Genomic DNA, 16,058 nt, shown 5'->3' with positions numbered 1-16,058 from the left:
TAGTTGTGCTATCAATTATTGAGACTAGATCGTTGAAGTCTCCAACTATTATTGTCTATTTCTCTCTTTAATTCTGTCATTTATTGACTCCTGTACTTGGGGGATATATGTTGAGTATGTATACATTCATAACTATTCTATTTTCCTATTGAACTGACCATTTTCTCATTATGAAATGTCCCTCTTTGTCACAAGAGTTTTTTGTCTTAAAGTATATTTTTTCTGATATTAGAATATTTATTCCAGCTCTTTTATGGTTACTGTCTGTGTGGTATATCTTTTTCCAGGATTTTAACTTCCAGTCTACTTGTATCTTTGAATTTTAAACCTGTCTCTTGTAGACAGCATATAGTTAGATCTTGTTTTGTTTTGTTTTAATGCAGTCTGACAATCTCTGCCTTTTGATTGAAGGACTTAACCTATTTACATGCAATGAAAATATTGATTAGTTGGACTTCTGCTACTTTGGTATTTGTTTTCCATATGTCTCAAGACTTTTTTGTCCTCTGTTTTTCTTTTACTGTCTTCTTTTATGTCAAATAGATTTTTTTAGTATACCACTTTAATTCCTTTTTTGGGGGGAGTTTAAAGTTTTCTTAGTGGTTGTTCTTGGCATTACAATAATCTAATTTAGTACAATCTACTGTAAGTAACCACAATCTACTTCAGATTAATACTAATTTAATGCCAGAAAAATATAGAAGTTTTGCTCCAATATAGCTCCATTTCCTCCCCCTTCACGTTATTATTGTCACATATCTTATCTGTATATAAGCCCAATAACACAGTATTGTCTTATGCAATTGTCTTTTAAATCAGTTAATAAAAGACAAAAAACAAGTATTTATATAGTCCTTTATATTTACCTCTGTAATTATCTTTTTTTCCATAAGACTTTGTTTTATGGAAGTTTTAGGCTTACAACCCAAATTTGAGAAGGAGGTACAGAGATTTCCCATATACCCCCTGCTCCCACATAGGCATAGAGAGACTCCCCCATTATCAACAACACTCAACAGAATGGTACATACGTTGCCAAGGATGAACCTACACTGACACATCACATCACTCAATTAGGCTTCACTCTTGGTGTTGTACATTCTATGGGTTTGGACCAATGTATAATGACAGGTGTCCATCATTAAAATATCACACATAGTATTTTCACTCTCAAAAATCATTCTGCGCTCTGCCTATTAATCTCTCTCCAGCCTCCCTGCAATCACTGATCTTTTTACAATCTCCATATTTTGCTTTTTCTAGAATGTCATATAGTTGGAATCATACAGTATGGAGCCTTTTCAGATTGGCTTCTTTCATTCAGTAATATGCATTTAAGGTCCCTCCATGTCTTTTAACATACTTTTTCCATTGTTCTTTACTTGTTCATGTGGATTCAAGTTCCATCTGCTGTCATTTCTGTTCAGCCTGAAGATTTTCTTTAGTATTTCTTGTAAGGCAAATCTGCTAACAACAAATTGTCTGTGTTTCTCTGAGAATTTCTTTATTCCTTTTTCATTTTTTTGAAGTGTAGTTTTGCTGAATGTTGAATTCTTGGTTGACAGTTTTTTCTTTGAATATGTCATCCTGCTGCTTTCTGGCCCCTATTTCTGATGAGAAGTCAGCTCTTAATCTTATTGTGGTTGCACTGTATATGATGGGTCATTTTTCTCTTGCTGGATTCAAGATGCTCTCTTTGTTTTTGGCTTTCAACAGTTTGACTCTAATGTATCTTGGTATGGATTTCTTTTGGTTAATACTCTTTAAAGCTCATTGAGCTTCTTAGGTACATAGATTAAAATTTTCCACCAAATTTGGAAAGTTGGGGTCTTTTCTTCACAAATTTTCTTACCTCACACATTCTTCTATCTCTCTCCTCTCTTTCTAAGGCTCCTGATACATACATGTTTGTATGCTCATGTGTCCTACAGGTCTCTGAGACTTTGTTCATTTTTCTTTCCATTCTTCAGAATTCATATCCCCGAGAGAGAGAAACCATATAGCAATTTGAACAGATTTAATATAAAGAATTATTACATATAGCTGAGTATTCAAAGAATGAAGAATTGACTAGTAAAAAAATAAAACAGGCTTCCCTGGTGGCACAGTGGTTGCCGATGCAGGGGACACCGGTTCGTGCCCCAGTCCGGGAGGATCCCGCGTGGGAGAAGCCACTATCCCTAGAGCTGAGATGGTGTACCTAAGGAAGGACCCCCTCCCTCCCACCTGAGATTCAGACCTTGTTGAAGTGGGCATGACCATGGCTCACTGAATGACAGAGAAGTCACTGTGGAGCTGCACCAGCAAAACTTGCTGGAAATCCCCCACTAGGGTGCTGGCAGCATCTTTTCATAGGGAAGTATATCCTTGGAGACACTCTGATACAAAATTACCCAATGGGAATTGCCAGGGAGGGGGTAGCTGCTAGCCAGTGGGCACTGCTGACTGTCATGTAGTTCAGGAGCTGGGTGCTGGAATAGCTGCCTGTACTGCAAGAGCTGGGAGCTGGAGAAGCCATACAGGCAACATGAATCTACCAAGTGGGCCCACTGGAACCAGGAAGGAAAACCCCTTCTTCCTATAATGCCTTTCCAGTACCCTCTGCTGACAAGCTTTATTGACAGCTGGCAAAGGGAAAAAAAAAAAAAAGTTTAAAGGTCCCAAATCCGTTTTCATAGAACAGGAAAGGAAGGGAAATTTGGAACTGAGAGGCAATATATTGATAATGGGCACACTTCATTCCTTTGGTCATTCATTTCCATATGCAACTTTCTACACACATTGGAATTCCTATATAGCAACAAAATATATTTCCAACTAACATGATACAGCTATCCACCTTACAAATATAAAAGCTCTCCCCTTTCCCCAAAATGAAAGATACATACATAGTCTGAACAGTTAATGCGTCCATCACAGGCTATAGTAATAAATCCTCAAATTTAGTCACAGTTTCACTGAATATTCTGTTACCCAAAAACTAAATTATAAAGTTGTTTCCAGCAGCTTGTATATAAAAATAAAAATGAGAAAGAAAATGGTTAGTATATATAAACACAGGCATATAGCAAGAAGAAAATATGCAAAGGTGATACTCATTTCTGTAATTAGTGGCACAGTTGTAGATGGTATCTGTGGATTTCTTCTTTACCCATTCCATCTTTCCCTTACCCTCAGCCAAAACCTTGACTGCTCTGAGCCCTTTACCTGAGTGACCCAACCTTCATTCCTGAAGGGTGTGCTTCCTCAATTGTTCTGCCTTTTTTGGTTGCTATAGTTTTACATTGACCTTTACTATTGGGCATGGAAGTAATAAGATGTGCCCCCTGAGAATCTCCTAGGATCCAAACATAGTCCTTTTTGCCTCCAACCCAATTTTTACATTGTAACATAGATTAATCACTGCATCTTTTTTTTCTTTCTGTGTTGGTTCAGTGACTTAGGAGTCACAAATTGCTAGTTGGAAGTATCATCTTCCAATTAAATGGAATCACTGTTGTGTCCCTGATGGAAGCATTCTGTGCTTGGGGACTAAGAACTCTAAACCAGAAGCGCTCAAAGCTGTGGTATGGAAAGCAAAAATTCTCCGAGTTATTACACATTCACTTCTTAATTTCTAGAACCACGTAGCCTATGAGGGAAACAGCACCATGTAATGGTCTCTGATATTTTTTAAATTTTATTTATTTTTTTGTTTACTTATTTTTGGCTGCGTTGGGTCTTCATTGCTACGCACGAGCTTTCTCTAGTTGTGGCGAGCGGGGGCTACTCTTTGCTGCGGCGCGCCAGCTTCTCATTGTGGTAGCTTCTCTTGTTGTGGAGCACGGGCTCTAGGCGCGTGGGCTCAGTGGTTGTGGTACACGGGCTTAGTTGCTCCACAGCATGTGGGATCTTCCCAGACCAGGGATCAAACCCATATCCCCTACATTGGCAGGCGGATTCTTAACCACTGCGCCACCAGGGAAGTCCCGGTCTCTGATTTAAAGCATTTACATATCATGTAAAAAAGAACTCCATCCTTTCAGGGTGTGGTCTCCCAACGGGCATCATAACAGAGTCTTCAGTAAGTCGTTGCAACTTCCTAGTTAAACCAGCATATCCTCTGTTAATAATACTTTCTCTCCTCCACTACATTCCTACTACCTTCTCTAGAATTTGCAGAACACTTCAATGCAAAAATCGGTGAGAGCAGAATTCCCTATTTATCCCAGTTTTCAAAGGAATGACTTAGTATTTTATTTTTAAATAAGGTTAAAATGGGCATTGGTTTGAAATACACATCTTAACATGTGAAGGAATTAGTCTTCTAAGTTATGCTTTTCAAAAAACATTTAAGTATGGAATTTCACTAAATGATTTCGTAAATATAATGGATAAAACAGTACATGATTTTCTTATTTTACCTATTGATACAATGTGATATCAATACATTTCTTGATATTGAAGCATCCTTATTATATTAGCTTCCGCTGCAGTAACCAAAAAAACCCCAAATCTTTGTAACACAAACATGTTACATCAAGGCTGTAGACTGCAAGCTCTGTTACAGCCTGCAGGTTGACTGTAGGTCAGCTCCACTGCTTTCCTCCTGTGTCCAGTCTGAAGGAACAACAGTCATCATAACAGAGGAGAAAAGACGGATTGAGATGAATCATGGAATTGTTCTTAATGCTTGTGCTTGAAAATGGCAAATCTGACAATCATTCAGATTCCACTGGCCAAAGCAAGTCACATGGTCAAGCACAGCATCAATGAGGTATAGAAATATACTCCTTCAACAGTGTGGGGAAGGGAGAATGAATATTTGTGAAAAGTAAGTAATGCAAACTGTCATACTTATATTCAAAGAACAGACCCTTTTGGGCCATGGTAAATTATTCTTTTAATATACTATTAAATCTATGTGCTAATATTATATTATTCATATGGATAATCATAAGTGAAAGTGATGTATAATTTTCATGTTTTCCAAGGGTTTGGATGATTATATTTGCTTACAAGAATGAACTGGACAGCTTTCTATACTTTTCTCTATGTTCTATATATGGATCTATCTATTCCTCTTAAGGATAAAAGATTTCACCAGTACCATTCAGAACCGGAGCCTTTTGGGGGAAGTAATTAACTGGGTAACTTAAAAAAATTCTTTTTCTGTTACTGGTAGAATAGCATTAGATTTTTTTAAGTAGTTTTGATTTTCCTAGAAATCATCCTCTTCATGATATTCAAATTTGATAGTGAAAAGTTATATGTACATATTTAACATGTTTTCTGCATGTTATAACACCTCCATTACTTCTAATTTTTACTGGACTTTCCACATTTACTATTTTGTGATTTCTTCACTTTTTTTCCTATTTTCTAATGCATTTACTATCATTGCTTTTATCTTTACTGTAGTCTTCCTTTTGCTTTCTTCTTTTTCATCTTCTAAATTATTTAATAAAAGTCTTGCTCATAGAATAAAAAATCTAGCTATAGCAGCATTACATAATTCCATTAAAATGAAAACTCAGTGAGGGCTGTATTTCTACCCCTTTGTTTATTAATAATCCTCAAGTGTCTAGCACAGTATCTTCTTTGCACAGAGGAGTTTCACAATATTTGATAACATTCAGAGGAAACTGTTTCTGTATTCGTTGTTTCCTTTTAGACACTATGGTTATTTTTTAATTCCAAGAAGCTTGGATTTTTGCTTAAACTTTCATTATCTTATCTAATTTTGTGGTTCTCAGACTTTAACATCCATCAAGATAGCTTGGAGAACTTGCTAAAACACTGAGTTTTAAATTTTAAAACATGGGCTCTACCCTCAGAGTTTCTGATTTCGTAGGTTCGAGGTAGGGCTCTAGAATTTGTATTTCTAACAAGTTCCCAAGTGATGCTGAAGCCATGCTGGGGTTTACATTTTGAGATTTACTGGCTATTTCACTGTATGAGAATGTTAATTGTTTCTGCTTTGGAAAATTTATTGCGGTATCTACCATTTTGATTATGTTTTTAAAATCCTAAGTATCATCATTTCTTTTTTGTGTAATTGAAGACAGACTAATAGTTGTATAGTAAGATGTATATTAAAACAACGAACCTTGTTGAATTCTATAAGTTAGTATCATTGTATAGCACAAGACTATAATCTTTTTAGGCATTCCTGGAATTTTTAAATAAAAGACTTATTACAAACTTAAAATTGGTTTAGTTAACCAAAATGTACCACTTTTTTCCAGTATTAAGTCTGCTAGCTACATATCTCTGCTATTTCCTGAGAGGCCTGATTTTGCAAAAATCTTACCTATATGCCATTCAGAGCACTATGTTGTGGTTCAGACATCACATTTTCCTCACCAGTCTACTCCACAGCAATAGCTTTAGTCCTTTTCATGAAACTATGATGTGTCAAAAAGCTTTCTATGCAGTGTTCTACTTTTAAGAAGTGATGGGCCTTGTACATTTGGATTTTTTTCAACCAATGGTTCCATGTTAAGAACCTCTTCCAAATTCTTTAGTCAGTTTTCTGAAGTCTGCCATGTCCTCTTTTTCTCAATTCCATATTCTACTTCCAAAAGTCTTCCTTCCCCTGGCTGTCATTATTTTTTCTCTATGGTATATCTTTGTATTGCAGTATTTTAAAATTATCCTATGCATTGCTTTCTGCTATAAGTTCTACTTAATGTGATATTAATACTGATGCTTTACTTAGTTTGATACAAGTATGCTCATTGTTTCATTTGTGATTTTTCTGAATAATTTTTAGATGCATCTCTTGTAAGTAGTAAACCACTGGATTTTAGTTCATTATACATCCACTCCAAGAGACTTTTTAGTGTACAGATGTAAGCAATTTATAATTTTTTATAACTCTTACATAATTCATCTCATTATACAGAAATCAGAAAGCACAAGTACAACAAAAGGAAAAATAAAATAAACTTAGCCATAACCCCATCACCCATACTCAGGGACTGTTACCATTTGGAAGTATATACATTAAGATTTATTTCTATGTATTTGGAAAAAGGACACCTATTATACCATTTTGTAATATGATTTTCACTTATCTTTCCAAGTCAACACTCTTCTTCAACCTCATTTTTAAGGATTGCTTAATACCCTACTGCAAAGATACGTTTATGTAACCTATCCCCTTACTATATATTTGTTCCTAATTTTCTATTACAAATTCAGCTCCTCATACCCATATCTTTCTAGTCAACCGACTATTTCCTTGATCTAATTTACCAGAATTAAAACTATTAAGTCAAAAGTCATAACTATTTTTAGGGTTCTTGGTGTATTAATGACACATTACTTTCCAAAAAGTTTACTAAAATCTGAACTCCTACCAGCTACATGAGGGAGTCCACACTTAGGACTGCCAGAGAAAATGTAAGCTGTCAGTTAAATCTGAATTTCAGATAAACAGAAAATAAGCTTTTAATATAAATATGCCCCAAACATTGCATATTTGTTGCTTATGTGAAATTTAGATCTAACTGGGCTTCCTATTTTTATTTATTACATATGGCAACCTTATACCCACTGCATCTTTGCCAGAATTAAAAATTAATTTTTAAAATATTTGGGAAGTGAGAAAAGTAAAGCTTTTATGTATAATTCCTTTAAAAAAATCTGCTTAAGTTCCTTTCTGAATTATATCAGGGTTTTTTTTTTTAATATATTGACATACTAAGGCCAAATATTTTCTCTAATTTATTTACTCTTTAAATTTTAAACAAACTTTACAACTTTTACAAACTTAAAAATTTTTATGCAACAAGAATTATCAACTGTTTTTCCTTTGATTTCTGATTGCTTTTGTGATTTAAAAAAGGTCCTTTCCTCCTATCCAAAGATTGGATATTCATCTGCATCTTCTTCTGATTTTTGGTTTTGCTTTTCTTTATATGTATTACTTTGTTCTACCTCGAATTTATTTTGATGCATGTATATTTTACTCATTTCAAATAGAAGAAATGCAATTCTTTTTATATAAAATACTCTTTGGGCATATTATATTTGGGGCATTGCTATAAATACTCTTAGTATTTATAACTGTTTTCCTCAAGTATTGGAGTTGTTTTAACTTTATTCCTTCGCCTAGCATTACTTACCAACGTAACAGTTATATTCCCAAAACCCGTTACTGTAAAAGAAAGCAGGAATGAAGTATTTAAAGCCTTATAGCTAAAGCACAGTTAGGGGATTGTCGCTATAAGTGAATCTAAAATAATGACAAACAGCTCATTAAATAAACGAACTAATGGCATTTTAACTAATTTTATTTTTTTAAATAAATTTATTTATTTATGGCTGCATTGGGTCTTCGTTGCTGTGCATGGGCTTTCTCTAGTTGTGGCGAGCAGGAGCTCCTCTTCGTTGTGGTGCATGGGCTTCTCATTACAGTGGCTTCTCTTGTTGTGGAGCATGGGCTCTAGGTGTACAGGCTTCAGTAGTTGTGGCACGTGGGCTCAGCAGTTGTGGCACATGGGCTTGGTTGCTATGCGGCATGCGGGATCTTCCCTCCTGGACCAGGGCTCGAACCCATGTCCCCTGCATTGGCAGGTGGATTCTTAACCACTGCGCCACCAGGGAAGCCCCATTTTAAGTATTTTTAAATAATAATAATTGGTCTTGTTCAATAACAACTCCTCTTCCTAAAAACTCTTTGGGATTCCTTAGCCCATCAATTTTCTCAAGATGCTTATGAATGTGTTTTTGTTTTGTTATAAATATGCATGTTAAGAAGTATTTTTCCTTGGATCTCCACCAAATGATAAGTGTTTCACAATTTTATGATTCAGTTACCTTATGTAACTTAGGTTAATTGAAGGAGAAAATGCCAGTATTCTGTGACATGTTCTTGAAACCCTTCCTAATGCATAGTTTTATGTGTAAGAGAACTTAATGCCAGTGTACAAACAACCACAGTAGAACGCTACTCTTACTCTGAAGCTTTCACGTGTCTCGATTTCTTTCCTTTGGTTTCCTATATTTTTCCCACACTTCATTAGGAAAATACCTACGTACACCTCTCTTCTATATATTTTACCTCCTTTTTCTCTTCCCAAGATCCCATGTTTTGTTGTAATTTTAAAAATTATGCTCAAGAAAAATCACACATATGTTTACAAATATAGTATCCTAAGTTCTCACATTTGTGGGAAAAGCACAAGTACATAAATACACATATGTAGAATTTTGTACAACAGAAACTGTAGCTAGGAAGATATCACTATACTCAACACAAAGTGTTTAACAGAAATTTGCTTAACGGGACTGACTTCCATCTGGAGTGGAAGCACACTTAAGGCAGTGGGGTTGATACAATGGCTATAACTATATGACCAAAACATCAGGGCTATTGAAGAAGAGGTAGACACAGTTAGTTCAGTGGTGTTAATGACTAATTCTGATCAATAATTCTAATTAATACTGATCAATGCTTAAAGGTTCATAATACAGTATAGCGTAACAGCTGAAAAAGACCTCCTGGGAAATGGCTATTTTGTGGTAATACTTAAAAGTCATATAAAAATACCCTTATATTTTTACTTTTTCCAAACTATCTGTATTATAATTGGCATTGCTATAGCACAGGTAGATCAGCTCGGTGCTTTGTGTCCACCTAAAGGGGCAGGATAGGGATGATGGGAGGGAGACGCAAGAGGGAGGAGATACCCAATATATGTATACATATATCCCCATACATATGGGAATATATGTATACACATGGCTGATTCACTTTGTTATATAGCAGCAACTAACACAGCATTGTAAAGCAATTATACTCCAATAAGGATGTTAAAATAAATAAATAAATAATTGGCATTGCTCAACTAGTATGGTAAGCTTAGATCAAGAGTTTTAAATGTACTACTACCAAAAACAATTATGGTCTGAATCAGTACTCTTACCAGTTCAGGAGTTAATTTAATTCATCCATATATCAAATTATATCAATTATTACTAGAACACATGCAGTGTGTTAGTCTATTTAAATTGATTGCAGGGCTTCCCTAGAGGCGCAGTGGTTGAGAATCTGCTTGTCAATGCAGGGGACACAAGTTCGATCCCTGGTCCGGGAAGATCCCACATGCCACCGAACAACTAAGCCCGTATGCCACAACTACTGAGCCTGAGCTCTAGAGCTCACGAGCTACAACTACTGAGCCCACGTGCCTAGAGCACGTGCTCTGCTACAAGAGAAGCCACCGCAATGAGAAGCCCACACACCGCAACGAAGAGTAGCCCCTGCTCGCTGCAACTAGAGAAAGCCCGCACGCAGCAACGAAGACCCAATGCAGCCAAAAATAAATTAAATAAATTTAAAAAAAATTTTTTAATAAATAAATAAATTGGTTGCAAATATGAAATGATACTATTTTAACAACACAATAATAAATGTGGCTTACCACTGGCGAGAAGAGCCATTAAAATGAATACAGCGGATTAATTCAAACTTACTTCCAAAGAATAACTTAACAGAAATGACAGGCAGTTTGAATGAGATTTAAAGCATAACAAGCCAACAGATCAGAAAGTCTGAGAACAGTATCTCCAACACCATAAAAAGGCAGTATTAAGGCTATAGAGATTCAACTGCCAGTGACTGACAAAAACATTATATACTGTCAGTGTACAAAAAAAACAGAAAAATTGATGCAAATACCAAGTCAAAATGTGAATACCAGTATTGTTAGGCTAAAACGAAAAGTATTAATAAGTCCATTGATTGTAGCAAAAATAACACTGATAAAAAGATGTCTAGGGGCTTCCCTGGTGGCGCAGTGGTTGAGAGTCCACCTGCCGATGCAGGGGACACGGGTTCGTGCCCTGGTCTGGGAAGATCTCACATGCCGCAGAGCAGCTAGGCCCGTGAGCCATGGCCACTGAGCCTGCGCGTCCGGAGCCTGTGCTCCGCAACGGGAGAGGCCACAACAGTGAGAGGCCCGCGTACCGCAAAAAAAAAAAAAAAAAGATGTCTAGGGAATTCCCTGGTGGTCCAGTGGTTAGGAGTTGGCATGTTCACTGCCAGGGCCCAGTTTCAATCCCCGGTTGGGGAACTAAGATCTCACAAGCCGCTCAGCCAAAAAAAAAAAAAAGATGTCTATAACAGTTAAAGAGTTAAGACACTATAAGAGCTGAATCAACTTATTTTGAAATTTCTCCTCGGAGAAATACTTCTTTCCACAGATGTTCACTACATATCCATTTACAAATTACGTTTTTAGAAAATAGGAGGGAAGGTTAAAAAGTAAGCAAATGGAATCCAAAATTAATGAATAGAAAATACATTTGAAAGCAAATCTGACACTGGAGTTCTAATCTAATTACTGTATCAAACTCCACCAATCCTTGATTGAAAGTAAACTACATCATCTCACATAATGCTTAAGGACAAAATTAGCCAAGATAAGTGGTGATGTTAATAGCCATAATAAATAAATATCATAAATTACTAACTACATTTAGTCAACAAAGTAGGGTTGTTTAATAATGCTCCCCAAAATAAAACAGGTAGCATTTCTAATGAGTAGTGTGTTTTACATAACACCTCCGTTCATCATGAGGGGATTTGTAACAAGTTTCATTTAAAATGAAACACAAAGCATATGCCTTTCTTACCTTGGTTTAAACTGTTTATAATTACTCAGATACAAAGTACTCAGATTCTTAGGGTACTATCATGGTTTTAGGTGTTCTCAACCATTTTTTTTCTAATGGAGATTCATTCATGTTAGAAGGGAAAAGAAAAAACTGAAGTCCAGTGAACAGAATAATAATGACTTTTAAAAACTGAGAAGTAGAAAATTGCAGCCAAATGATAACTGGCAATTACAAAAGTATAAAAATTCATAAATATAAAACCTCACATAATTTTTAAAAGGCAATGTGGAAGAACAGCAATAATTAAGAATAGTTAACATCTCAAATATAACACTGATGATACACTGGCATGAAAGTAACCTTGAGCATTATGGGAATTCCAACCGCCTGCACGTGTTCATATACAGCAAGAGTTTGTCAGGAGTTGGTGGAACCACAAAGCTCAATAGAGTACTGAATTAGAATCCTCAGTTATTTGTGGTAATGCAATAATTTTAGTCTATGAATATCAAATCTAGTAAGGCTGAATAACTCATTCAGTAGGTTACTTCTAAGAAGGCTTTAGTTGTTAGCAATAATTGGTCTACAAAATTGGGCTCATTCGTATGTAAGTGCAAACAATGAGCTTTGCATTCTTCCTTAAGGAGGACTCTCAAAGCCCATGAATCTGCTTTAGAACACAACAACTGATTTAGGGAACCCAGTGTCTGACACAGGGCTAGAAATGAACAATCTAGTGGATGAACCTAAAATATACAGAAATTGATTAATATCTAATTTTATAAAATCATATAAGGTACCATCTCATTGATCTGATGTAATTTTGTGATAAATTACTTAAATTTTAGAGAATATGGATTCACTCCTCAAAGTTCACAATGAATTCATTCCTTTACTCACTTCAATGACATTATCAAAATTGCTTTTCACTCATAGAAACTTTACTGAATTATTGCAAAAGCAGCATTTCAGTTGTCTTCATTGATCTTTAGATATATTAATTTACAAATCAAGGGTATATCACTTATTTTTTTATAATAAGGTCAGTTACATCAAAGCAAACATTCTAAACTTTTTTTTTACCAGTTTTAGGAATAATTTCAGTTATGAACATACCAAACCTATCCCAAAATATCTGTATTTCAATTAGGTGCAAGGATAAAACTTCTAGTGTGCAGTGCACTTTTTTCACTGTCAATAAATGCAGTGCCATAGTCAGGATTTGACAGAATTAACCTAAGAGAAAAGGCCTGAAGAAAAGATTAAGTAAGCCATTTTTACAGATGAGATGACTATTTTTTCAAATGAAAACACTGTGTACATCTGTAAATGGTACGGTGTAGGTGGAGTGCGGTTAGTAGAGGATTTGGAGAAACAAAGGAATTTGGGGAGATGCAAAAGGACTTCGGAAAAGCCTGGTGTCTACCAAAAAGCAAAATGAGAATGTTAGGTTATAACAATTCTGTCCTTAAGTCTAGTCATCTCCCTTTTACTGCCTTTTAACAGCTAATGTGAAGGACAGAAATTACAGCAAAATAATTGAAATATTTAGTATACCTGGTGTCACAGCACCCTCTATCACATGATAATATACAGAACACGTTTATGTGTAGTAGTCGCTTTAATGTGTGAATATTCATTTATGCAGAACTATCTGGTTTTAATCCTCGGTTTATAACTTCCCAACAATGGATTTCTCCATCTTCCCTATCATTAGTAACCAACCGCAAGAGCATTATTGACAAAGCAATCCTGAACTCTAAATTATTGCACGTGTGATCCTAGTACCAACAACTTAAGCATCAGCAGAGAGCTTACCATAGCTATAATTATACACCTCTACCCTCTGACCTTCCAAATTAAAAACTTCGGATTAAGCCCAATCTGTTTTACTAAGTTTTCCAGGGACGTCTGATGCGTGCTCACGTTTGAGAACCACCACTGTAGGAGAAACGCCCCGTGGAACGGTCAAGTCAGTAGGCGCTTAAGTCTAAAGGAAACTTACTTCATTAACTTTCACTAGTACTCTGATACTCAGTTAAAGCAGTTAAGAACAATCCAATGCTAGCTACCTAATATCATCAGGGCTTCAGCCTTCCAGGAAAATCGAGGCTTTCCAGCAAAAATCCATCATCCAGGGAGAATTTACGTTGACTTTGCTGACTTGGGAGAAATGACTTTTCTTCTCTGGTTAGTCTAATAGAAATATGCCATGCAACCAAATCTATATTCATCCTGAGTGTCCCTGAGGCTACCTTTCCTAAATCTTAGCCTGTTTTTAAGGCAAACTATCCACTAAATTCCCCGCTTCGTCACTGGCTCCAAACACATACGCTGCATGTTTTTTTTACAACACTGCTTTAATAAGCGAAAGGAAACAAAAGCTCTTACAGCAGAGACCAATCTAAGCCACAGAGCCTGTGCCATCTTCCCATCCAAGAGAGAAATGGTGGACCCATGTCTCGACAGATTAAGGAATTCATGGCTGAGGGGATGACTGAGAGGACCTCACGAATAAGGCATGAGGAAACAAACAAAAAAACCGTTTTGTTTTGTTTTTCTGTACTTAAAACTAGAGAAAGAACTCAGTTTCCTCTCCATCTTGGCTATTTATAGCGAACACATACAAGCAGCTTCCGCTTCAAAGTCCTGCAAAGTACCTCCAACGCGGGAACTCGGCAGGGCGGAGACTCGGGCTCTCCTTCCCGAGGGCGGGAGAGACGAAAACCCGGGCCCCGTTTTCTCTGGAAGGTTCCGAAAGAAAAGCGCGCGCCCCCTCTGCGGGCAGTGAGGGACTCGGCACCAGATGGCGCTGCCGCACCGAGAGCCGGAGCCTGGGCGGCAAGTGAGACGGGAAGAGGCGTCACCGGATCCTTTCCTTCGTGTCCGTCGCCGGAAATGCGCGCTGGCGCCAGCCTCTGGTCCCGGATATTAAGACTTCTAGAGGGTTCCCGCGTGAGGGCGGGGCTAGAACCGGAACCGAACGGCGACCTTCGGGTCATGGGGCGGAAGCCCCGGGCGGCGCCAGCGGGGGCTGGTTTCTGGTGCGCGCGCCTCGCCGGAGGCGCGGAGGGGCGGGGCCTCGCCGTGCGCTTGCGCATTGTGAGGACGTAGGCGCCGCTGGCGCGTACGTCTGTCTGTGCACGTTTGCTGGCCCTGCAAGGCGGTAGTGGTGGCGTAGTAGGTTGTTTTGAGTTTTTTTTCCGCTTCCCGCCCACAGGGTTTGGGTTTCTGGCTGTGAATCAGGTTTCTGGAAATCTTTGTGGAAAATTAATGGTATATGAGGTAAAAACTCGAGCTGTATTTTCCCTCTTGAGTACTAAGCGATCCAGATGCCTGCTGGGCGCGGTTCCCGTGTTGGGATGGACCCAGTCTTGCCCTCTAAATTTTTTCCTGAACCGGCTCGATCCATCCACTGTGTCTTTAAGCATCAGTCCTGAGGCGGTAGGGGTGTCACTAGGAAAAGGGAAGGCAGGCAAATACACTGCTCGTGTGGAACCTAAAGACGCTTTTTAATTATGTAAAGAAGCTGTCTTTTGGCTTTTTAGCAGCGCTTCTCAAGAATTTGAGGAGTAAATTAGCTTTATTTTTCCGTTTTTGTCGGAAACATTTTATGTTCTGTGTTTTATAGTGTGAACTTGGTCTTTCTCAAATTTTAACTAAAGGCCGCTTGTGCAAAGCGTTTGAAAGGAAAATTCTGCCTCTTTTCCATTTTTACAAGATAGAGGCAAACCACTTTTAAAGGCGGACCGTAGTAAACTCGTGAGAGTGCACTGACGGTGTTTTGTTTTTAGATGCAGCATGGAAACCACCAAATAGGTTGGAAAAATAAAATCTGTGTGAAACTGTACCCGCCCAGTTTTAATTTTAGACTAATTCTAAAAGTGGCAGCTGCAAGGTACTCAATTCTCCCAAAAAATTTCTTCAGCCTTGGTAGAGACTTTTATCTTTGTATTTCAGAGTTTTGTCCAGCCTGCGGCCTACATAAAAACTAAGGACTTGTGCAAGCCAGAGCGAGAGGAATAGAGATTTTTGAGCAGTTATACTGAGAGAAACAGAGGGGGACTGGGGAATACAAGAAAGTTAGATTGTCTGGTGTAGCCAAATAAGGGCATTTTACAGTTTTTGGATGAAACTTTTTGATGGTTTTGGTAGTAGGTGTTATAAAGAATGCTGCTGCCGGTTGAAGCGTGCCATTGTATTATGTTTATGTGAAAAACAAAAAAAAATTTTTTTTAAAGTGGGCAATATCGAAGGATCATTGAAGACTGATCACAAATAGTGTGAGCAGGAGACAAGATGGGGGCGTGGGAAGTGATGGAAGATATTAGGAAGCACATGAAAGAAAAGGTCAGAGCTAAAGCTGTAATAGATGCGGAAAGCCTGATTAGGAAGACGGTGAGGAAGTATAGATTTTAGACGTCAAACTGAATGTGTAGAATAGGGAGTAA

General features: G+C 37.4%; 1 protein-coding gene across 1 annotated transcript in view; it reads right to left on the bottom strand.

Annotated features, from left to right (window-relative positions):
- Positions 1-14,443, bottom strand: part of RFC3 (replication factor C subunit 3) — a 242,181-nt gene extending 227,738 nt beyond the window's left edge. The window contains exon 1 of the mRNA XM_082602371.1: positions 14,268-14,443. The gene's annotated coding sequence lies outside the window, so the exon portion shown is untranslated. The remainder of the gene's footprint in view (positions 1-14,267) is intronic.
- Positions 14,444-16,058: the final 1,615 nt, after the last annotated feature.

Source organism: Mesoplodon mirus, assembly GCF_964341445.2.
Source record: "Mesoplodon mirus genome assembly, chromosome: 17".
Lineage (NCBI taxonomy): Eukaryota > Metazoa > Chordata > Mammalia > Artiodactyla > Ziphiidae > Mesoplodon > Mesoplodon mirus.
Note: the sequence above shows the minus strand (reverse complement) of the source record. Positions and strands in the feature narration are given on the sequence as shown.